This window comes from Thamnophis elegans, chromosome 7 (genome assembly GCF_009769535.1).
Source record: "Thamnophis elegans isolate rThaEle1 chromosome 7, rThaEle1.pri, whole genome shotgun sequence".
In the NCBI taxonomy this organism is placed as follows: Eukaryota; Metazoa; Chordata; class Lepidosauria; order Squamata; family Colubridae; genus Thamnophis; species Thamnophis elegans.
Window position 1 is genome coordinate 32,144,380 of NC_045547.1, and position 24,749 is coordinate 32,169,128.

A 24,749-nucleotide genomic window follows, 5' to 3' on the forward strand; every position below is an offset into this window, starting at 1 on the left:
AACCAGCTGAATAACACCTCTGGACAGGATCCAATTGCCTTGACTGCTATCTGGCAATATATTGTTTCCTTTATTTTGGGAATAAGGAGGAATATCCCTACTATTTAAATAGGATAGCTGAGATTATTTTGAAATCTGTTCTATCTAAAGGTCTTAATCGTACTCATGTCAGAAGCACCAAGATGCTTTCAGATTGAAAGGATTAGCAGTTATATCACTATTGCCCAGGGGATGCACATCTGGGGACACCTTTCATGTCCCTGGCAGAATCTGGAGCAAAGGATGAGAACTCACCCCACCAACACAGCATGGAGTATGGAGTCTCAAATGCAGACTTGCTAACCTCTGACCCAGCGTCCTAACCATGTGAGCCACCATGCTCCTTAAGGTCTTAATTATATTGTGCAGCATTGCATAAGAGGAAATTCTAAATAGGAAACCACAGAACATAATGCAATTCTGGGCATAAAGAAATTTCTCAATCACACAAGACTGCAAAATGACATATTGTTTGAAAAAGAAAGAAAGAAAACCACAAGTTTTAACCAAGCCTGTACTGAACACTTGAATTCTTCCATGCCTTGTGGCTTGCATCTTAATTGTATGACAGGCGGAAGTTTCAGTTGGAGGGACATATCAGTGATAAAAGCCTCATGAATGATTCTCAAAGGTATTAGTCAGGGGCAAGAAATTTTCTTATCTGTTATGGAACACAACTCCAGCATAATTTGACATCTTGAATCCTTTGTATGTGGGATCTAACAAGCAGAAACAAATTTACTTGCCAAGATTCTCCTAAAGGTATGTGATCAATATTTGTGTAACATCTTTTAAAATAGAAGTAATAGGACTTAAATGAAATACTGCAGTACAGAGAGTCTCTGTTGTTTAGCCAGACAGCTATTCCTTCTTTCAGAGTAAGGTTCTAGAAAATATTATTTCAGGATAGAACTCCGGCTCAATTTTTTGGTGATTCTGTCATGCTTGGATCACAATTAACTGCCACTGCTATTTCTCTTCTTCCTTTTACTCCTCCTCAGCTTTTATAGAGTTTAAAGAAAAGGAGCAATTTTGATTATATAGACTGGGGAATTCCGGGAATTGAAGTCCACGAGTCTTAAAGTTGCAGAGATTGGACACTCCTGATCCAGACGTTGACTAATAAGCTAACTCTTAATATTACTAACTCTTGTCCAAGTCTCTGAAGCTATTCATGAGGTTTATTTGATGTTCAGAACTTTATGTCAATGCACTCCATGAGATTTACAGCTTCATTTAAAAAATACAGTTAGTACAAAACCTAGAAATTCTTGCTGATTTTTTTTCTAATTCTAGAAAGTCAAAGAAGAAAATGCTTTTGTAACATTCTGATTTATGCGTTGGTACAGTCTCATTATCATGATTCATTAGTCTTAGTGAATTCAAGAATATATCATACTTTCATCCTCTTCTACTTTATGCTACACATTAGCAGTGAGAACAATTAATACTGTTTCTTTCTGATATATTTGAAGATAAATACTATAACACATTCACAAAATAAATAAATAATTGCTCTAAATTCAAACTGCTAGACAACATTCTGTATTTTATGCATGTATTTTATACTGTATGTTCTGGTATGCTTGAAAATCAACTGTGCATTCCACGTTTGCATCTTACAAGCCAAAAGATAAGCCAGACATATTATTGCATAGGTTTTCTTCTTCTTCTATAATTCATTTGAAAAATTAAGACATAAATTCTTTCTGCTACTAGTTTAATGGCTGATCTTTCCCATTATTTCTGCCATGGAAGCACCCAGGTCCTCTCTTAGCAAGATTCTTTTTGGTTCCACCTCCATTTATATGATATGTGACAATATTATGCATCTTTATATTATCTGAAATAAAGCATCTTTGGGATACTCTAAAATAAAAACAATAGAATAAATGGTTTATATTAAATGGAACAAAGTCATAGAATAGCTGACATCTTAGAAGCATGAGAATAGAAACTTACTTAGGCAATTCAAAATTTAAAGTTCTGCACAAAGTCATTGAAAGCAGTGGTTTGTAGCACATGCAGGTTTGAACCAAGTATCTCTTTCTAAAACAATAGTCATGCCTTTTGCAAGGATTCCCCAGGCGAACAAAGTTAGGGGCAGTTTGCAAAGTGACCTTGCAAGCTTTATAAATGGCATGACTTCAAGAAAGGTGATACATCATTCACAAGATAAATTACTGTATTTTTCAGAATATAAGATGTACTGGAGTATAAGACGCACCAAGGTTTTGAAGAGCCAAATTTTAAAAAAGTAGGTAGGTACATAGAGGGATAGAGAGGGAGAGAAATACAGTAGGTAGATGGGGAGAGAGTGTGTGTAGGTAGGTAGGTAGGTAGGTAGGTAGGTAGGTAGGTAGAGGGATAGAGAGAGGAGAAATACAGTAGGTAAGTAGGGAGAGAGAATGAGTGGGTAGGTAGGTAGGTAGGTAGATGGATATATAGAGAGAAATAGAGAGAAATACAGTAGATAGGTAAGTGTTTCTGCTGGCACAGCACTTGATCAATTTAATTCTCATCAATCAGTTAAAGAGCTTTCCAAAAAGAAAAAAAAAGTTTTTGCACTCTGCAAATCTCCAAAAAACGGCCCATTTTTCACAAAAACGGGCCCATTTTCTTTTTTTTAAAAAAAGCATGAATAGCCTTGCGGTGTCTTGTAGAGTACTCCGGAGGGGGGGGGCGAGCAAAAAACGCCCCATTTTTCGCAAAAACAAGCCCATTTCTTTTAAAAAAAAAATTGCATGCATAGCCTTATGGAGGCTTATAGAGTGCTGCTGGGGGCTGGGGGGGGGCAAAAAACGGCCCATTGTTTGCTCATTTCTGCCCTCTCTAGCCCCCAGGAGCTCTCTGAAAGCCTCCATAAGGGTATGCACGGCCATTTTGGTGAAGGGGTGGGGCTTTGGGAGGCAAAAAAATGCTGTATTTGGTATATAAGATGCCCCCAGATTTTCAGCCTCTTTTTTGAGGAAAAAAGGTGTGCCTTATACTCCAAAAAATACTCCGGAGTATTTAGAGTGATGAAGTAAGCTCATTCAGATCATGAATAAGCAGATGGAACTATCTTTCCTGCTAGGACTCAGACCTAGTTTGCCCAGTTTGATCTGTAACGTCATGTTCATGAAGAAGAAAATGAGGTTGAATATTGGTGCTTCAAATTCATTATGGAAACATATTCACTGAATGAAATCCTATAATTTGTTTAGAATATACGGTATGTGCTTTGGGAAATTATGACTGCCCATACTAAGTCTCCAAAATGTTTACTGCACATACATTTTAGTATTTAATTAAAAGCTATTTGTTGCTCTCAGGTAGGCTATTTCATTTGTTTTTATGAGGAAAAATCTGTAAGCATGTATTTGCTGAATTACTTCTTCCTCTCTTTACCACCCCCATCCCCTTTCTTCTTTAGTTGGGAAACTGAATGTTTTTCACTAATCCAGTCTATAATACTGTATATTTTCCCTGGAAATTTTCTTAGGGAAAGCTATCATTGGCCAAGAAATTGTCAATCCAATTCTGTGGATTAGTAGGCTACGCCTTGAATTAGGGACAACACACTTTGTCACCATCTTCATACAGTACTCAAATGTACTTTCGTTTGATATAGTTTTATTTTTATTGCTTTATTGTTGTTGGCAATTACTCTGAAACCTATTTTACATCCTGCTTTGAAGCAAGCTTAAATTTGTGCAAAATGCAGCAAGCAAGATGATCATATTGCTTGGCTCAACCTGGCTCAAAAACAGTAACTATGAGAGGGAGTCAAAAAAGCTAATCCAATCCTTGGTTGTATAAACAGAGGCATATAATCAAAATCAAGAAGAGCATTAATACTGCTTTATAAAACTTTAGTAAGACCACACCTGGAATACTGCATCCAGTTTTGGTCACCACATTACAAAAAAGATGTTGAGACTTTGGAAAAAGTGCAGAGAAGTGTAACTAAGATGATTAAAGGCCTGGAAACTAAAACATGAAGAATGGTTGCAGGGTTTGGATTTGGCTAGTCTAGAGAAAAAAAGACGAAGGGGAACATGATAGCAGCATTACAATATTTGAGGAGCTACCCCCACACATACACACACAAACGCACAAAGGGGGGTTCAACTTATTTTTCAAAGCACCAAAGAGCAGAACAAGAAACAATGGATGGAAACTAACAAGGAGAAATGCAACCTGGAATTAAGGAGAAACTTCCAAACAGTGAAAACAATTAACCAGTAGGTTTGCTGTCTAGTTGGCTTGAAAGTACAATATTTTAGGAAAACAAATCTAAGACATTGAATGACCAAGAAGATTAATACAAAGGCAAATAATATAAATAAAATTTTTTGAACAACATTTCTTCCCTGGGATTCCAAATCAGGTAACCATGATGTGAGCCAAGACCAGTTCCATCCCTCTGGATCTTGGGAGATGTAAGATGCTAGAGTCTTAAGTTTGGCTCATTTTGCTTCAAAGTAATTCTCATTGTTGGTTAGGTTAAAACAGCAATGACCTTTAAAAGATTCACAAACCTGACCTGCCCGCTTTGGTAGATAATTAACAACCACACAATTTTGGTTATTTTGACTGCAGTCCTGATGTCTGTCATTTCCTCTGTCAGAGTAGTGATGAGGGATGATGTGAGGTTGATACTTTTAGCTAGGATGCACACCACTTTTCTTAGATTCATGTAAGCTCTTTAGGCCAGGGCAAAGACTCCTACTAAGAAAAGGGTACTTCTGTTTTGGAGAAGAATGCCAAGTCGCACTCACAACCAGAAGATAGTTCCAATTTAAGTCATGTTGATGGACTCACATGCATAAAAAGCAGGGCATATGGAGAGGTCAAGTACCCAATGATACAAGCCCACCCACCAGTGGTGGGTTGCAAGCGGCATGCCCCGGTATGGGCGTACTGGAGCCTGCCTAGAGCACCAGATACTGTTCTGGTATGGTGCTCTGGAGGGACCGCCCGCCCGCCCGAGCTCCTTACTGGTCTTTTAAATCTACAACGCTTCCATGCACAGCACCTGTGCAATGCTCCGCTGAGCAACTGGAGCATTGTGGAGTCACTAAGATGCATGCGTGCACTGCACATGTCCATGTGGACGCCGCCAGGCCGTACCGGTTGGAACGGGATCTAGAACCCACCACTGCCACCCACCCACACCCACCCAAACTATAGGCTGGGACATGAGTATGACACTCCTTCCCACATAATAAAAAGAAGCCTTTAGGCAAAAATAAATGGGTGGAGGCATAGGAGAAATTGTAAAGCTTTTCACAAGTTAAAAAAAAAGAATGTGACGGCCTTGGGTGTTTATAATTCCCAGATTTATCTGAAATGGTATTTGGTCTCCTCTTCAGCAGGAGGATTTGACTAGAAGATCTCCAAAGTCCGTTCCAGTTCTATTCTGATTGAATTAAAGGAGATTGAAAATTATTTCTAAATATAAATGAAGTAATACCATGTTTTCCCGAAAATAAGACATGCCTTGCTAATAAGCCCAATCGGGCTTTTCAGAGCATGTGCCATAATAAGCCCTCCCCTGAAAATAAGCCCACCCCAACTATTTAAGTGCATGTGCAACCGGTCACCGCCATTACCACTGTACCACCTACCAGTACAGCTTGCGGGGCAAAAAGAGGGCTCACCGCAAAAACAGCAGCAGGCAAAGCAAAGTGCTTCCACTCCCCCCACCACCACCCTTCCCTCCCACTCACAAAGAGCCCACTGCAAAAACAGCGGCAGGCCAGCAATGCGATCACCCCCTCCCGCCTGCGCAAAAAAACACCGCCCACCCCAACGATAAAGGCAGCCTGCCTGGTTCCCTTCTCCACCGTCCCTTTAGCGAGAGGTGGCAGGTGGGGAGGGGAGAAGCGAGGCGCGCCTCTTACCTTTCCAGCTCTGTCACGTTCCTCGCCCTTTCACCCATTGAATTCCCTTGTAAAAAGAACCTCATGAGTTCAACTCGTGAGGTTTTTTTTACAAGGGGATTCAATGGGCGATAGGATGAGGAACGCGACAGAACTGGAAAGGTAAGAGGTGCGCCTCGCAACCCAACACCGCCCACCTCGCCCCAATGATAAAGGCAGCCTGCCTGGTTCCCTTCTCAATCGTCCCTTTAGCGAGGGTTGGCAGGTGGGGGGGGGGCAAAGCAAGGCGTGCCTTTACCTTTCCAGCTCTGTCACATTCCTCGCCCTTTCGCCCATTGAATCCCCTTGAAAAAAAACTCACAAGGGTATTCAATGGACGAAAGGGCGAGGAACGTGACGGAGCTGGAAAGGTAAGAAGTGTTCCTTGCTTTTCCCCCCCACCTGCCACCCCTCGTTAAAGGGATGGTGGGGAAGGGAACCAGGCAGGCTGCCTTTATCATTGGGGCGAGGTGGGCAGTGTTGGGCCGCGAGGCATGCCTCTTACCTTTCCAGCTCCGTCGCGTTCCTCGCCATTGTGTTCAGGGAAGCCCCTGGTTTAAAAAAAACCCCTTGCCGTGATTTCAAGATGTTTGATTGAACTTGCGAGAAGGGCTTTTTTTTACCAGCCGCTTCCTGAGCACAATGGTGAGGAACACAATGGAGCTGGAAAGGTAAAAGGTGCGCCTCGCTTCTTACCTGCCCCAGAAAATAATAAGCCCTCCCCTATAATAACCCCAAGGCCATATTTCATGGGGCAAAAGAAAATAAGAACCTGTCTTATTTTCGGGAAAACATGGTATTTCACATTCATACCACCCACATTTATGAATGTGTTTAGCTAATCAAAGGCAGTGTAAAAATGGTTCCCAGAGTTGCTGAAAGTCTTCAGCTAGAATAAAGCATGGTGCTCATATTAAAATAAGGGTTACTGCTTAGAAGATCTATATTTTCACCTGTGAACGTGCCCTCTAAAAAATTACTAATCCCAGATCTCCTTGTTCTTAAATAAAAAAGCAGATTAAAGAGGCAAAGCACAAGAATAATCAGAGAATCAGATGCTAGTAACAGAAAGTAATACTGCTGTTAAAATGTACAAGGCCAAAAATCTCAGACCACAGTTTGTATTGCAAAGCTCTAACAGATCTTTCTGAGAATTTTTCTTTTGAAGTAACAAAATCTACAAATCTAATTTTCAAAAAGAGTAAGGAATGTCTCCACTTAACATTTCCTACATTACTGTAAAATATATTTACAATATTTTATCTCAGCATTTTATCGATAGGATTTCTCTTTTTTCCCCACTTCAGACAATTTACCATAAAATCTGTGTGTTTGTGTGTGTGTATGAGAGAGAGAGAATAGCAGCTAATAATTTGTAGTGCTTGTTTATTCCTTTAGATTGTTTACATAATTGTAAGAAAAGGAGTTTAGCATTCTCCAAAAACTTCTAAAAGACAACAAGAACAGTTATAAAATCTACTAATTTTATATTTTGAATGGAACCTAGGAACAAAAAGAAATCAATGTTGATAACATTATACAAGTCTTTAACAGTTTAAGTAGTTCTGCAGTGTTGCCAATTATCCAGGTGGCAGAATCCAGGGGCACTCTCAGGAAGGTACAGAAAGTTGAAATAGCACTTGCAATCTAACAGTTGAAAGTCTACCCCTTTTTTAGATATGTTGCACATAGATAGGCCTTTGATTGAACCATCTGGCTCAGATATTTTAATTTGAACTTCTGCACTGAATAGAATGTTAGGCTTGATGGCCTAAATGTGAGCCTATGATTCTGGAATGAAAAAAAAACCTAGATAAACAAAGCTTTTAAATGAATTGATTTGCTAATAAAATAGGGAAGATGCTCTTGTTTAAATTAGAATTAAAAAGGAAAACAAAACATTGAAAAAACCCCTCACTTTTAGTAGTACAAAAAAAGAAGTTGCTATTATGTTTGAGGCCAAGGCAGAAATTTGTAATAGCTTAATTTCTGATTTAAAGAATATAATTTTAGAATTAACATATATGCATGCATAAAATATGTACAGTATATGATGTGTGTGGGGTGTGTGTGTGTGTGTGTGTGTGTGTGTGTGTGTGTTGCATATTCATGATTCATGCATTGTAATACAATGAGGTCAGTTATATATATAAGAGTGAGTTCCTGTTACAAGTTTATATTGGGAAATTCCAAAATGATACTTGGAGATGATCTAGGATAGTTTCTATCTTGTGGCTATCATGTGAAATAGGATCTAATAATTAAAACAGTTGTGATTCAATTTCTTTTGTAGAAAAGCATCATTAACAAAACAGTCTTTGAAAAATTGAAATCCTGCAGTACCTTTAAATATTTGTAGAGGTGATTGATGATTGTGGTAGCAATTCAGTCATTTTTGAAAGTGTAATTGAAATCAGATTAGACGGGTGTTCTGAGAATTATTTAAAGACAGCAATAGAAATGGTTAATCTCGCAGGATTGTTGAAAAAAATGCCTTCTTCTGGAACAAAAATCACAGAGCAGCTGTTCTAAAACTAAGAGAACAGATTAGGAGACAGCCCAAATCCCATTGCTGAGAAAATATAACAGTCTCTGGATTTCAAACACATGTTGTTTGCAAATAGCTTTAACATTTTATAAAATGCTGTCTTTTCTAAACAGTTCAGGATAAAGTTAGAATGGGTATCTTTTCTTGCAATGCCAGCAGTTTTTCACCCCATGCTTCTTTCTTGACTACTAATATAAAATTATTTTGAATGTCAGCTTCCCATAAAATGTGTATCCTATCTTTAAATCTGTACAAATTATTTGCATGATAATGGACTATTCTTGTCATAAACAATCTAAATAATCTCCCACAACCCTCAGGGAATATTATAAGGGCAGAGTACAATATGAATAACACTCATTATTGCAAATCATTTCTTGGAGGGACTATCTATAGTAATTGTTTAGATTACTTGCTCGAAAAATAATAGTGGAATGCCACATCAGATGTGATACAACTCAGAGAATTAGTCCTTTACTAGTGGTTTAGAAAATGCAGGAGCCAGACTGAAACTATTTAGCTAGTTTCTACCCTCCGGAATGGGACTTTTTGGCTCCCACCCTTGGCTGCGCCTGGTTCTCCTCTTCTCTAAAAGAGTTGACAAGCACAAAAAAGCATGATACTAGAGGAAAGGGGATTCTCCTTTCTCGATCTGCCAGAATCTTACAAGCTGCTGGCGTAATTAATTTTTCTTGGGCTGTACATACAGTAGGTCAATGGAGACAACCTTGTCCATGGAGCAGGGTCAATTTCTGACAGATTGTTAATCTCCTGGGTCAAATCATTTGTCAAAACCACCGACATTCATAGCAGATGTGTTTATTTTGCCAGCTGGTGATGTTGAGAATGGGGGAAGCAATCAAACTAAAATGATCCACAAATCTCTTTTCTCAGCACACTCTGAATGGGGAATGAGGATTCTGTCCTCCAGAACATTGGCAATTGGGATTGGCAGTGAGAGCAGCAAGATCTATACTGTTTAATTTTCTGCTCACAACAAATAGATGGAGAGCATCCTAACTGAGCTGGGGAGCAAATCCCTGTGTCAATTTATATTTTTAATACTAAACCGATTGTAACCAGTTCTACACTGTGCAACTGACTAATTAAGTTGAAGATTATTTACACTGCTCAGCCATATTTGTGAGATAAGGCTGCTGATGAAATAAACAAAAAGACTTTTATACTTCTTCCAATTTTCCAATGTTTCTGCTTGCTAATTGGATGAGACGAAACTAACAACTTGCTGGCACTATGTGCCCATATCTCTGCTTCCCTAGAATGCTGGATTAGGAGCGGGGTGTCCTATGTTGAGTTTAAAAGTTCTTCTCGTTTAATTGTAATGTTAAGTATCCTTAAAAATCTTATCTTTAAAAAAAAACAATAAAATAATTTCCCATGGAAAACTTTCTTTACCATTCTTTCCAAAATATTACTTCAATACCTTAGTGGAACCTTAAGTCTGTAACTTTCTAAAATCAAAGTTGTAATCATCCTTTTGCTCTTTATTATGAAGATATTAAAAAAACAAGTTCTTAAAATTGTAATTAATTTTTTAAATAAAGGATTGAAGTGAAAATTTATCCAATGCTGGCAAATTTGTCAATCCAAAGGTTCCTAATAGCTGAAAAGCAGTTAATCATCTTTTCAGTGAGTTGAAAGTGAGTTGAAAGGGAAGCATGAAAACTCAGTGTCCTTGCGAAAGTTCTGATCACAGTTTGAGCAAGATAACTATTGCCTTATCTCTCTGAGCTCTAAATGCTATCTCGGTCTCAAAAGGAGCAGCTGCCTGGAGCATTAGTGGGCAATCTCACATCCTCTCCTTGTTTCTACTTACTGGCTCTTCAGGTTGCTATGGTTGTCAGCTCCACTTTTCACAGAGCCGTCTTCAGTCAGCCATTTCTTCCTCCAAAGCAGATTCTTTGCATTTACTACACTTACAATGATGTGTCTATTCTTACATGTGTGGCATTTATACAATCGGAAACAGTTTTTTTAAAAAAAGTTTTTCTAAAACATTTACTAATTAAATTAAAAAGTAAAGTCAACTTCCCAACCAGTGGTGGAATTCAATTTTTTTTACTACCAATTTTGTGGGTGTGGCTTGGTGGGCATGGCATGGCCTGCCCTGCTTCCTGCTTCCAACAACAAAATTCAATGTTGGTAGCTAGGTTTGCTTAAAAATTATGTGATTCACTTAACAACTGCAGTGATTTACTTAACAACTATGGCAAAATAGTTGAAAAGTAGGGCATGTCTCACTTAGCAACCACATTGCTTTGAACACATTGCATGAAATAAAAAATATCTAAGAGAATAAAAATACCCAGATATAGATATAATAATACTATATATCACAACATTCTATGTTCAAGGGAAACTACAACAGGCTGAAGCAGCCTAAGGCAAATCTAAATTTAACACAAAATGGCATTGAAGCTTTCCAGAATTACAGAACTACCTATTGTATCTTTTTTCTCTCCACATACCAATTAATTATCTATAAACTGCCCTTCAAGGACCTCTTTTCATTGATCCTTCTTTGTATTAGAGTTGACTGAAAAAGTATGAAATATATTTTGTAATACAGTTCAATCTTAATCAGCTTTAGAGTGCTATATAGCTTAATTTAATTTATCTAGTCTTCACTGAGAAAAAAATAGTAAGTGAATATGTCATTGGACATAAGATGGGTGGCAAATAAATTTCATAAATAAACAAAGAAATAAATAATTCAGCCAGATAAGATTTATGTTAGATTTCTATAACTAAGTGTTAAATATGTACTTTACAACAGAATCTTATGAATGCATGTTCAGGGAAGAGTCCTATTGAGCTTACTACAGGTTTACTACCTTTGACTACAATTCTGTGTACCCTTGCTTTCTATTGTTCTGAAAGCAATTCTAATCATCAAAATTGAATTTACTTTTGAACAAGCATGCGTAAAATTCACGGTGTAATTTCTCATTATTACCAAATGAGAATGATATTATCAATACATCTTGAAACTTTCTTCGGGTTTGGCTGAATTGTAGTCAGTATTTACAAAGATAACTAGAAAGGTTTTTGTCATCATATTTCTGGCACCATAAGTTCAGACAATGTCCCATCCAGGATTTATAGTAAGTCTCAACATAGACAATTATAGAAATATAATAGATAAAGACAATCATACAGATAAAATCTGTGGTGGCACAGTGGTTAGAATGCAGTATTGCAGGCGAACTCTGTCCTCAGCCAGGAGTTCAATCCTGACTGGCTCAAAATTGACTCATCCTTCCATCCTTCTGGGGTCAGCAAAATGAGGACTCAGATTGTTGGGGTCAATATGTTGACATTTTTAAACTGTTCAAAGCGATTTAAAGCATTATGGAGTGGTATATAAGCCTAACTGCTATTACTATTGCTGTAGACTGGAATTCCTTTTGCTAATACGTTTTGAAAAATGCTTGATTACATGTATTGATTTCAAAAAGAATGGAATAGAAGCATCCTTTCTAAAATTCTCATTTCAGTTTCTAAAAAATGAACATGACTATAGTTTATGGCAATTCATGCAAATGAATTGGCATCCATACTGTGTGTTAATTTATTTACACTATAGAACCTGCTCTGCGGTATAATATTTTTCAGCATGACTATCATCATGAATTGAAATAGTCAAGCAGATCTTTGAATAAAAATAGGTAGGGTGGATCACAGTTGCTCAGCTTAATATGCAAATATAGAAAACAATTTTACTTTGTTAGATTTCATTCAGAGAACTATAAGTTGAAAATCAAAGGCTACATAAAAGATGAAAGAAACCTGATATATCATGGTACAAAATAACAATTGATCAAAAGCAATGGAAACAATAGTACTATATTTAATGCACTAAACTTTCCAAATCAGAACCTTTCTCGTTTCCCAAATACTGTTAAATCCTGGTGATTTTAAATAATTCAACTAAGCGTGATGAGTTTTTACTTAAGAACAATTCCTCACTCCTTAAATAATTCACAGTGTTAAAGATGAATGGAGCTAACTGCCTTATTAGTGCATTTCAGAGGTGGGTTGCTCCCGGTTCGGCCCGGATCGGGCAAATTGGTAGTGGCGATGGCAAGAGGTTCCGCCTACCCACCCAGATGCTTCTGCGCATATGCAGAAGCATTGTGTGTGAGTACGAGTGTACACACAAGCGAACCAGTAGTAAAAGAAATTGAAACCCACCACTGGTGCATTTGCTGGTCACTATCCCATTATGAACAATATAGATAAAGTTAGCCAAGAGGAACACAATGGTTACTTGATTAGGATGCTGGGATGGAGGTTAGCAACAGTGGTGGGATTCAAAAAATTTTATTACTGGTTCTATGGGCATGGCTTGGTGGGCATAGCAGGGGAAGGATACTGTAAAATCTCCATTCCTACCACACTCCAGGGGAAGGATACTGCAAAATCCACATTTCCTCCTGATCAACTGATACTTTTGTAGGCAGAGAATAGATGGGCGAGAGGCCAGTCAGAAATGATATTTACCAGTTCTCCTAACTACTCAAAATTTCCACTACTAGTTCTCCAGAACTGGTCAGAACTTGCTGAATACCACCTCTGGTTAGCAACCCATGTTTGAGACCCGAATGCAGCCTGAGGCAGAGTGAGCTCTCCTTTACTCCAGCTTCTGGCAGGGACATGAAAGGAACCCTCAACTGGGCGTCCCCCAGGCAATGGTGATGTCACCTGCTAATCCTTTCAACCTGGAAATGCTTTGGTGCTTCTGACATAAATGCGCAGCAGTTAACCAAGATTAGCAAAAAGAAATGTTGAGTGGGAAAGTGGTGGTTACGGCAAAAGGAGAGACTTCCTGTCAATCTTTCTTTATATATTTATTTTGAGTCTTACTGTTGATGGCAGAGAATGAATTATCACAATGGCAGGTATAGATTAGTTAGGTAGAGTTGTGTTGACTGTTAGGGAGGCAGATGCAGTCTATGCAAAAATGGCTATGGAGAATAGTGCTCTGCAGCAACCTTAAAGCAGCCAGTAGAACCTTGGCAGTTCCAAATCGCTGACTGTCTCATCAGCTAGGTTGATGAAGCTGACTAAATGGTTTCCATGGTGAGAATTATGTCAGGAGAAAATGGAAAACACTACTATCAAATAAATAAGGTGACCAGATTTTCAGATTGGTAAAGAGGGACATCTTTGACCGGGGGAGGGGGGAGTGTTGATTAAAAATTTTATATGGAGCAACAAAAATTTTCATACAACGCAAAAATAGTATTGTAATATATTTTTTATTTCAACATAACTACAATTTACAAATATAAATTGTAACTGTTGCCAAACATCAAAATTTTGATCACGTGACCATGAGGATGCTGCAACGGTCGCTACGTGTGAAAATGGTCGCTAAGTGTGAAAAATGGTCATCAGTCACTTTTTTCAATGCCATTGTAACTTTGGTCACTAAGCCCATTATACCACCATTCTTGCCACAGTTCTTAAGTGAATAACTGCAGCTGATATTTTGTATTTTGGATAGAATCTTTTTTTAAATAGCCTAAGACAATTTAAAAAAAGAATCCACACAGAATAAATTGAAGTAAAACATTTCAAACTATTCTTTCTATGCACAATATATTTCAAAGTATTGTGCATAGAATTTTTAAACATGGTTTCACTTCAATTTATTTTGGATAGAATCTTTTTTTAAATAGTCTAAGACAATTTAAAAAAAGAATCCACACAGAATTTTAAAAAATCCTATGCACAATAAATAAAATATTATTTTAAAATACATTAAAAAAATAAAAGAAAAAAACCCAGCTCACTTACCAGCAGGCTTGCACTACAAGTCAACCCAGAATGATGTAGATGTTAATACAAAGAACTGAGCAAATTGAAATGGTGAAATTAGTCAGGGAAATATTTTTCAAAGAAACTTTGCCACCATTTTGGAGCAGATCTCCAACCTCCGTGCCCCTCCCCTCCGGAAAATCCAGGAAGTAACAGTCGCTTCTCTCTCTAGCCAAGTGTTTCCTGGAGCTCTATGGTACTTGGTCATTTTTTCTTATAAAAGTGAATAAAAGAGGCGCGGGGGGGTCCGTTTTGTTGCTTTAATGTTTTAATATCTTCATTGAAAGTACTGAGACAGAGACAGAGAGGGATTAGACAGGGTGTCTTTTGTCTTGCGCCAGTTAGGATTTCTTAAGCAAATCCACTGGGCTTTCAACATGAAGCCAGAAAATTGGGACTTTTTTAAAACGGCCCGGGACACGGGATAAATTGTTATAAAGCGTGACCATCCCGCTGAAATCGGGACATCTGCTCACCTTACAAATAAACCAACTTCATATGTCTTCCTCTTTTAACAATCTTGATGTTTAATACCTTCAAATAATGTTGTAGGACTTGATTTCATTTCTTTTCTCTGTCTCTTCTCACAAAATATTTCAAAACTTTAACAAGTTTCTTTTGTATATCCAATGTAGGAAAGTTATCCAGGTCACTTTTTTGGTTTATTATTTATATATCCCTTTTAATTACTAAGACATCAGCCAATTTCATTTGTATACCCCGTATAGCATCTTATTTTATATCATTCTTGTGATCTGTCATTTTAAATCTACTTTCAAATCAATCTTAGTGTGTATTCTTCTTCCATAATATTTTTTAAGCGCAGTCTATCTATAGAGTCAGAGTTAAAGTTAATTTCTGGGATGTAGGTTCACAAATATCCCTCAGTACATTCAATTTTTAAATATTTTGCTCCGTTCTGTATGAGTAAGTCCCGTTTAAGTGCTCTTGTTTATTTGTAGTATTCTGGTTCCATCTAATGTCCAACCTTCGAAGTCCCATTCTGTCATTTTTTTAAGAATTCAAAACATCAACATTTTCCCACAGAAAGCATTTTTATAATTAATTTTAAAATCTTATTTCAAATCCATCTGGATCCCTAGTCTGTTTCTAAAATCAATGTTTAATACCCTTTTGCCTGTTTATTCCAAAACAAGATTTTTTGAAGTCCTTAAACTGATATTTAAAACTTATTTTGCTAATTATTGAAGGAAGCTCACCTGATGCTATAGAAATTATTCCAAAGTTTCCTAACAGCTAAAAGCTAAAAAACAATTCTCAAAATTACTTCTCAAAATTCCAAAGCTACCTGTTTGGAACTAGTTTACACCCACTGAATAGTAATAATATACAATATTTTCTTCCTATAGTGTTAAATTTGTGAATAGTACTTTGGGTTTAGAAATAAGTGTAGCAGAATTATTTCAGTCAACCTGAAACTGTCAAATGACTCATTTATACACTTTGCACAAAGCTCCAAGTACTGTTAGATGCACTCTAACAAATAGGTCAGAAGATTTTGTGGCTCCCTGCTGTAGATCCTCAGCAGATAAAATTCTCATAAAAATGGTCGATTGGTGGTTATTTCTGTAGCATGTGCTTGAGTTACACAATAAAGCTACAACTAGCTGAGCTGGTAGATGACAACCAGACCACCCTTGTCTTCATGTATTGTCAGGCAATTGCAAACCATTCCATTATATATGTGTGTGTGTGTGTGTGTGTGTGTGTGTGTGTGTGTGTGTGTTTATGTACACATACATAAATACACACACACATGCACACACACACACATATTGCCCCAGGTCTTTGCTTTTTCTTCTAGTCCTGTGCAGTAGATTTTAAACTATGTTATAACTTTAAGTTAAGTTTAAGTTAACACTACTAAGTTTGTGCAGAGATGTACATTGAAACAAAAACTCATTTTAAAATCTAAGCATATTTTTAATGGAATAAATAAACCAGACACTTGAAAAATAGAACCAAGAACCAGCTTCTGTTTGTCAGCTTTGGAAGCCATATTAACACCGGACGCTTCCAGGCTGCCACATTCTTATGCTTCGGGAAATAGGAGGAGGGATTTAGTAGAGGGAATGTAGTTAGACAAAATAGCATTCTTCTGTTCGGTCAGAGTCATGGTATTCCTGCATCTGGAGGAGGAGTGGTTGGAGTGATGTCTCGAGTTGGGATGGATTGGGATTGGATGAGGTGATAGACTGATGGGTGAAGGGATGGGTTTGGACTTTTGATTTACTAAGGGAAAGCCCAGAAATCTCAGATTCGGGTTTTCCCAGATGTGCCTGTATACCTATTCTAATAAATGGGAGCTTTGAGAAAATGCCAGTCTCGGAGTATCATTGGAGTGATATTTTCCAGAACGCTGACACTGTTCTTCAAAATATATGTATGTTAGTAGTAAAATAAAAAGCGGGAATAGAAATTAGAGCTCATTCCAAGAGACAACCAAAAATACTTCCATTCCCTTTTTCTGCACCCAGATCAAACAATATTAACTTAAAACATTCTCTGTCCTCAGTCAAAACTTTAATGTCATTGTTCAACATTATTTGAATATTTTTGTATATAAAGGAACCCAACAGTGCCTATATGGGCTGTGGAGTAAGAGGGATTTTTTGAAGGCTAGAAGATGAAGGAGGAGGAGGGAAATTCCTTATCTTAGAGCAGTGTTTTTCAACCACTGTGCCGCGGCACACTAGTGTGCCGTGACATAGTGTAAGGTGTGCCGTGGGAAAATTACTTTATATATAGTCAATATAGGCACAGAGTTAATTTTTTTTAACATTTTCTAATGGTGGTGTGCCTCGTGATTTTTTTCATGAAAAAAGTGTGCCTTTGCACAAAAAAGGTTGAAAAACACTGTCTTAGAGAATAACAAATCCTCCGAGAAGGCTGAGGCAACATATTTTATATATCACATAGGATGGAATGAATCAAGTCAGGAAAGGTGATCCCATTTATGCCTGGGCAACCTGAAGGGCTTTAAGGGGAGCGTCCAGTGTCTTGAACTGGTAATCCGTGCAACAATTGCCAACAAATATATAACACTGTTGACTCTGCTGTTTTAGCAGACTACATTTGGACCACATAGAGCTTCCAATTCATCTTCTAAGACAACCCAAGTATGGTGCATTACAAGAATCTATATATAAAATGATGTGCATGAGTTATTTTGCCATGGTGCCCCAGCTCCAAGATCCACTACTGACACATTAGCCAGAACTGATAAAGGCCCTCTGGCCACAGCCTCTATCTGTGGCTGTAGAAAGATTAGCAAGCTCAGAAGGATCCCCAGACAGTGGAGCCTTTTCTTAAGTTGTTTTGTGACCCCATCTAGAGTCCATATTACAACTGAGCTAAGGCCAGATTGATCACCAACAACAGGAACTATAACTTTTAGGATTAATCTCTAAACAATCAGAGCCAATCTGATCTTGTTTTGATCCATTCAGATCTTCACAGTCCCAAGGCACCCATTATGTTTGTCTGTTATCTAATTTCAAGGAGAGGGGGAAGTGGAGAAGGAAACTATGCCATGATAGCATTAATTAAAGATCCGTGCCTATTAAATTAGCATTCGTGTAATAGATAGCAAGTTATGCATTGTGATGTTAGAAACAAGCCCATCATAGATTAAGTAGCTTAAGGTGCTTCATAAACATTCACATGAAGTGACTCAAATAGATTATCATTAAAACCAGCAGAAACAGAAATGGGATTTAGGAGAAATTCTTTTCTGGTGCTTAAAAGATCTCCTGGAATACTATCAAAAGGATAGTGTGCATCCCGAAAATTAATGTATGATCAAATGAGTCTCATTAGAATTTTAGATCAATTGAGTTTTTCTCCCTCTCTCTCTCTCTTACTAAGGAAATCAACCACCCATGTAGCACATTTTAATGGTATTCTACTGGCAATTTTCTCACTTGCTTAGGTTAATAGAAGCTAATCAGGGAAAATCATATAAACTATCACAGTCACTATTGAAATACATAGACTTTCACATTGGTAATAGATATATTCTTTTTAATGTGTATTACTCTTATTTATGTAAATTTCCTCCTTTCTTTGTCCCGCAAAAACAGTAGCACAAGATTACTCGCTCTTTCTAATGATTCCTCTCCTTTGCTATCAGTCTGCTATTTAAAAAATGGAACTTCAAACACTGAGAAAATATTGGTTTGGTTCACACATCATAGCTAGCCATAATGTGATGATTCACTTTGGCTTAATATATTGTGTAAATTCAGATATAATAGTTTATTCTACAAACCGGTTAAAATGAGCCATGACCCAATATGATGAGTGAACCACTTTTTATTTTATGTACGGTGAAAAACTGTACATAATTCTATAAACAATGAACTCTCAATCATTAACATAGGGAAACCTAACCAATAAAGCCAAGGCTTTTCTGTAGTATGATTTTATTAATAATGATTATTAAAGCAGGTACGCAATCCTTGAAGAGTTCCTGGAGGGTTACCTAAAGGGGCTGCTGGGGCTGAGGGAAGTACAACTACAGGTCCTCATGACTAAGGCAGCATTGCAATATCATGCCACAAACTGCATCCTTTTGGATTTGTGTGGGATATTATGACGGACATAGAAATGCAGCGGGAATTATGATATCATAATTCTGCTTTCCTCATTTCGACCACCTTTGCCTCTTTGAAAATACCTCTGGTTGAGGGTTAGAACAGAACTACTCCTATTTCTGGGACCCTTGGAGAGGTGGAATTCAGCACGTTCTGACCAGTTCTGGAGAACCGGTAGTAGAAATTTTGAGTAGTTGAGAAAACCAGTAAATACCACCTCTGACTGGCCCCGCCCCCATCTATTCTCCGCCTCCCAAATCCCAGCTGATCGTGAGGGAATGGGGATTTTGCAATAACCTTCCCCTGAAGTAAGGTGGGAATGGAGATTTTACAGTATCCTTCCCCTGCCATGCCCACCAAGCCATGCCACGCCCACCAAGCCACGCCCACAGAACCATAGTAAAAAAAAATGAATCCCACCACTGGACCCCTGCCTTGTCTATTCTAATCTCTTATCCCAGTGCTTGCTGTCATTCTTTTTTTTCTTTTCCCCAATCCCCATGTGTAAATTTTCCTTCCCTCGCCACTTTTTCTGTCCCAGTACTTATTCTTCTCCCACCACAGTTGTACATTAAAATATATATATACTTCCAGAGGAATTTTAAGCATGATCAAAGCTGTAGTCACATCCAGCATCTTCCTTTCACCAAGATGCCTCATTTACCAGAGTATATCTGGGGAAATAATGATGTGACATGTGACTGAGGTTTAAACCCAGACTATATAGCCAATCGCGTCGGATTTTATTTTAAAAGAGTCACCATAGTAACTGGATTGGTGAACCACAAGACCACAGTGTTCCAGACTTGTGTTGGGCCTAATAGGACCACAGAGAACTTGGTCAGCACCTAACAAGATACTGTTATTCAGAACTAAAACAAATTATTCTACAATTTATTCATGAAATGTTTCAAATTTAAACAAGTTAGCAAAACTTGTTTTGAATTCAAACCAAAGCTCTTTAAAAGCGAAAGCCCTTCAATGCAACGGTCAGAAAACTTTGTTTCAAATTCAAAACATTTCATACTAAAACAATGTTTTGTAATCCTTAATAGAGAATGCAAGAAGATTCTTGTGCCTGTTCTTGGATGTGTTTAAAATAAAATTTCAAAACCATAAGTATTAAAAGCATTTGTTTTTCTCTTAAACATCAAACCTGAAGCAATACATATGTTAATTCCTGGTCATTCATCTTCTTCACATTTTTTTAGCCAAGACTTTTTCCCTGTTGCCATAGATAACCAGGATTTTCTGACATTTTCTTATTCATAATAGCCATTATTCATGGACAGAAGTAGTGTTCGCATGTGGTTTATAAGATACAAAAAAATCTTCCTTTCTCCTCCCTAAAATCTATGGAACTGAGTTTATTATTATTAAAAATTAAAGAGGATGACTTAACTCTGAGGGTTACAATGCTGTAGCATTATATCTAATGTTGGAGCTAAATACACATACTACTGCAGTACAGTGACTGGTACAAATAAATGCATTATATGAACCTGAGCGATATATAGATTTGAGGAAATAACCTGATCAGAGCAGCTCAGCAAGTGTTGACAAAGATATATTGGTAAGATTCTGTAAAGAAAGGTACACCTGCCCTGTGTTGATGCTTCTCTAAAGAAATAACACCATATTAATGACTTGCCATTACATATATCTTAAACTACCTGTCTTTTGTCAGGCACAAGGATGAATTGCTCTATGTGTAACACATCTGAGACAGAAATAGATGGAAGATTAAGAAAACTGGACAGCTCCCATTCATAACTCTCCCCTTCTTGTGAAGTTATAGTCTCATCCACTGGTTGATTAATTGACGTTCACTACAAAACATGACAACTGAAACTCTCCTCCATGCCAAGGTTACACCTTCTTGTGCACCGTCTCCTCAGTTTTTGACAGCACTGCTTTCTTGAGCCAAACTAATTAGGAAAAGGTTGAACCAGTTTAAGTGTGAAAAAACCAGCCAGAGCCAAACCCCAATTAACCTCAAATGCTAACTAAATTAGAGCTGAACAAAAGTTCCAATCTTGTTACTCTTCAAATCCACCTACATTTTTATGATTATTTTATACTTCATGACAGAGAACTGAAGGTGTGGAAAGCAACACATGCAAAGTGCTTCTCTCCAGATGTTCATAGTTTGCCAAGAAATCGAGATCCTGGAAACTGCTCTGAAAGAACTGGTGGTATAAAGATATTATTAGCCCAGTTTTATAGCTATAGATTAACATTTGTCAAAAGAAATTCTAGGTAGTAATGCCATTATTTTCAAATTGAATTCCCCACTAGCAGAGCTGAAGGGAATTCTGGAATTGCAATCCCAACATAGCTGCTAGATGTAAGAATATGAGAGGCTGACTAACCAAATATAAAGGAATTGATATTTCAGAGGATGAATCAATGTATCACTGCATAATTTGTATTGCCCTTGACTCTAATAATTTTGATGGGAACACAAGTCTGTATTATGTAATACAGTCATAAAAATGAAAGTGCTTGAAAATCTATTGCATTATAAAAAGTAAACGGTTTACATCCAGTCTATTAGTTTAATTTACATAATTTGTTGAAACAAGTTTCACTAAACTGATCAATATCCTATAAGGAGACTTTCATTATTATTTTTTTCCATACTAACTCTCTCCCTATTAAATTAAATTGCAACAAGTTATTACTAAATGCAAAACTGTACATTCACTCAGGGACTGGCACTTTTTAATCATATTAAAGTATATTTATTATTACAGTTCAGGGATTAACGATTAACGAAATAGAATAGCAGCAGAACCTTCATCAAAATGGAGACTGATGGCAAATAATTCCATTCCCCTGAGTTTCTTGCCCTAATTCCTGGACAAAATTGCCCTGTAGGAAAAAAAAATGATTCAGGAGGCCTGCACCAATCTGGAAGCCAAAACTGGGTGCGGAGGCACCGCACAAGGCCCCCTGCGCCCCATTTTGGGCCTGAAAAACCACCTGCACCAACCTGGAAGCCAAAACTGGGTATGGGGGAGGAGCATTCATGGGGAGCAGGGGAGCATGGAGGGGTCACGCGTGCATGCATGAGGGTCACATGCACCTGCGTAAGGGGCAGGGGGCATAGGTGATTGCATATGCATTGAATTATGGGTGTGAGCATGTATGGCCGCTGTGGCCCATGCTTTTGGCACATAACAAAAAGGTTAGCCATCACTGTCTTAGACTATTTGCAAACTAAAAATGCAGTTGTCTAAATCTTGTAAATTTGGAATCAAAACCAAAGGCAGTACTTTATGCCTCTCTTTAGCTTCTGCACTTCAGAATCTTTTCTTTGGGGGGTAGGCCACAGGGAGGAGGAATCCTGGGATGCTTCTGGAATACCTTAATGGTCCAGGAGTGTCAAACTGGCAACCCACGGGCCAGATGCATCGCTCACAGGCCATGCCCACCCTGGCTCCACAAAGGCAAAACCCATTGTGATATGTCATGTGACATCACGTGATATAACTGAGTTTGACATCTGGGATATAATGTTTGCTTTCCTTATAGTCCTTACTAAGTCTTCTCCTATGAGATAATTCATGTTTGTACAGTACTGAACCTTAAGAGAGAACTTTATCAGAAAATCTCAGAAAATCTCAGGGCATCAGGTTAAATTGGAAATATGGGGGAGGGGGGAACATCCAAGAAGAAAACAATTGGCAATGCATATTATTATCAAGAACTACTTGGAAATCACCACGAGGCAAGCTTGATTTGAAAGAGACTTTTTCTCTTTTAATTTAAGCAGCTGCTGAATTGTAAAAACATCTGTCAGACTCTCCTATGGACATGGCAAAAATGAGGTGGTAAGGGCTAGAATAGGAACAGAAATTCAGAAACAAATAACTATTCTTGTTGGACAATGAAGAAAAACCATTACCCATACTTGAATCACAACTGATTGATCAAAATAGATTTTTCTCCATAGGTGGAAGACCTGACATGGATAAATTCAGAGGGGAAGGGACTAGTATGCAAACAAAGTGATTTGGAAAGTGCAAAATAAGAATTATTATGTTTTCTTGTTGGAATGTTTATGAGAGGACACGTTCCTGGGAGAGGGCCTATATTGGTGCCATGAGAAAATCATTGTCTGGAAAGTCACTTAGGTTAGGAGGAGAACTGATAGGTGCAGTGTGATATAATGTAACTATAGGTGTATCAAAAATAATTTCTTAAGTGTATCCATTAGTGTACCTACATATCACAAAAATATCTGTATATAATCTAATATTAAAATCTTTATTTTTACTGTTTTGTATGCCCTTTAGGTAATTTACTCTTGTAAATTATGCTAGTTGTGAAAAATAATAGTAGTTTCTGTACAAAGCTAAACATAGCATACTATCAATCAGTTATATTTTTGGAGCCGTTCAAAGCTGATAGAATTATATCTGCCAACAAAAAGCATAATTTCATTCACAGTTTGAAAGAGGCCTTAATATCCAGAAAGATAAAAAGCTTCTGAAAAATGTAAGATAAATGTAAGGGAGCAATCAGTCTCTAAAAACATCAGGGAACATTGCCACACATTTAAAGAAGAATGAACCATTATCAGAAAAGCTTTCATGGTGAGCCCAGAGATGACTGGGAAATATAAGAAAATCTTACAAATTGCTTATACTTTATATGATGAAAATATAGGGTGTGTCTCATAAGTAAAATTCCTAACCAAAAATATTCAACCATGTTCATAAAGGGAAAATTTAACAACGATGTGTCAGTCAAACAATGTCAATCAATCAATCAAATCAAATCAAAGATATAAAGAGAGAAATGAATGAGATTTTAAAATTTGACACAGGATGCTTCTATTACTTATACAACCAATCCTTGGCAGAAGACCAAAAAAAATTAATCCATCAGATTGTTGAGGATGATTTGTTTCACAGACTCCAACTGGGGTTGTAAATATTGAAATCAACCTTTTCTAAGCAAAATTCACCATTTAGTGTTTACCCAAAGCTATTCCTTTTAACAAATCTAATTTCATGTTTCATGTTTTTCAACTTGGGGCATTTATCATTTTAAAAATGTCACTGCTACAGAGATATTTGCACATAAGACGCTGCCTTATTTTCAGTCAACCATCTACCTGAGAATTGTTGACATTGAGAGATGGTGCTTTCCTCTATTTCAGACTGCGTATTCTAGGTAGTCTGGCAATGCCAAGTATTGAGCTTGAAAACTTCTTTAAATAAAAATGATAACATAAAAATGTTTAAGATCCGGGTTATAGATGGACAATCTACAGTTGCTGTATCCACTGTATGGAGATTCTCTATTCTCTTTTTGGAATGCATACTCCCTTCCAATTAAGTTCTCATATAACCACTCAGATATCAAAGCACTGTAATGGTGAACCTATGGCACGTATTCCAGAGGTGGCACACAGTGTCCTCTGTGACAGCATGCGAGCCATGCCCCAGTTCAGCTCTGCCGTGCATACACATTTGCCTCCCATCTGCCAGCTGGTCTTTGGGTCTCTGCCATACATGCAGCATGGCCTCTTTGGGCCTCTGCCATGCATGCAGAGGGGCATGCATGCATGTGCAGGGGGGAAGGGTGCATGTAGGGGCACGTATGCATGCATTGGGGTGCATACATTGCATTTTGGGGGTTGGGCACACACGCTTCGGGCACTCGGTCTGAAAAGGGTTAGCCATCACTGTCATAGCATATGGAAGATGGCAGGCTGAAGACAGCTCCATGGAAAAGTGGAATCAACATTTGCAGTATTAACAAGGTAGATGATGAGTAGATAGT

General features: G+C 37.7%; 1 protein-coding gene across 1 annotated transcript in view; it reads left to right on the forward strand.

Moving 5' to 3' along the window:
• The first annotated feature begins 576 nt into the window (after positions 1 to 576).
• The window catches only part of GRAP2 (GRB2 related adaptor protein 2), a 65,905-nt gene continuing 41,732 nt past the window's right edge, over positions 577 to 24,749 (forward strand). The window contains exon 1 of the mRNA XM_032221535.1: positions 577 to 801. The gene's annotated coding sequence lies outside the window, so the exon portion shown is untranslated. The remainder of the gene's footprint in view (positions 802 to 24,749) is intronic.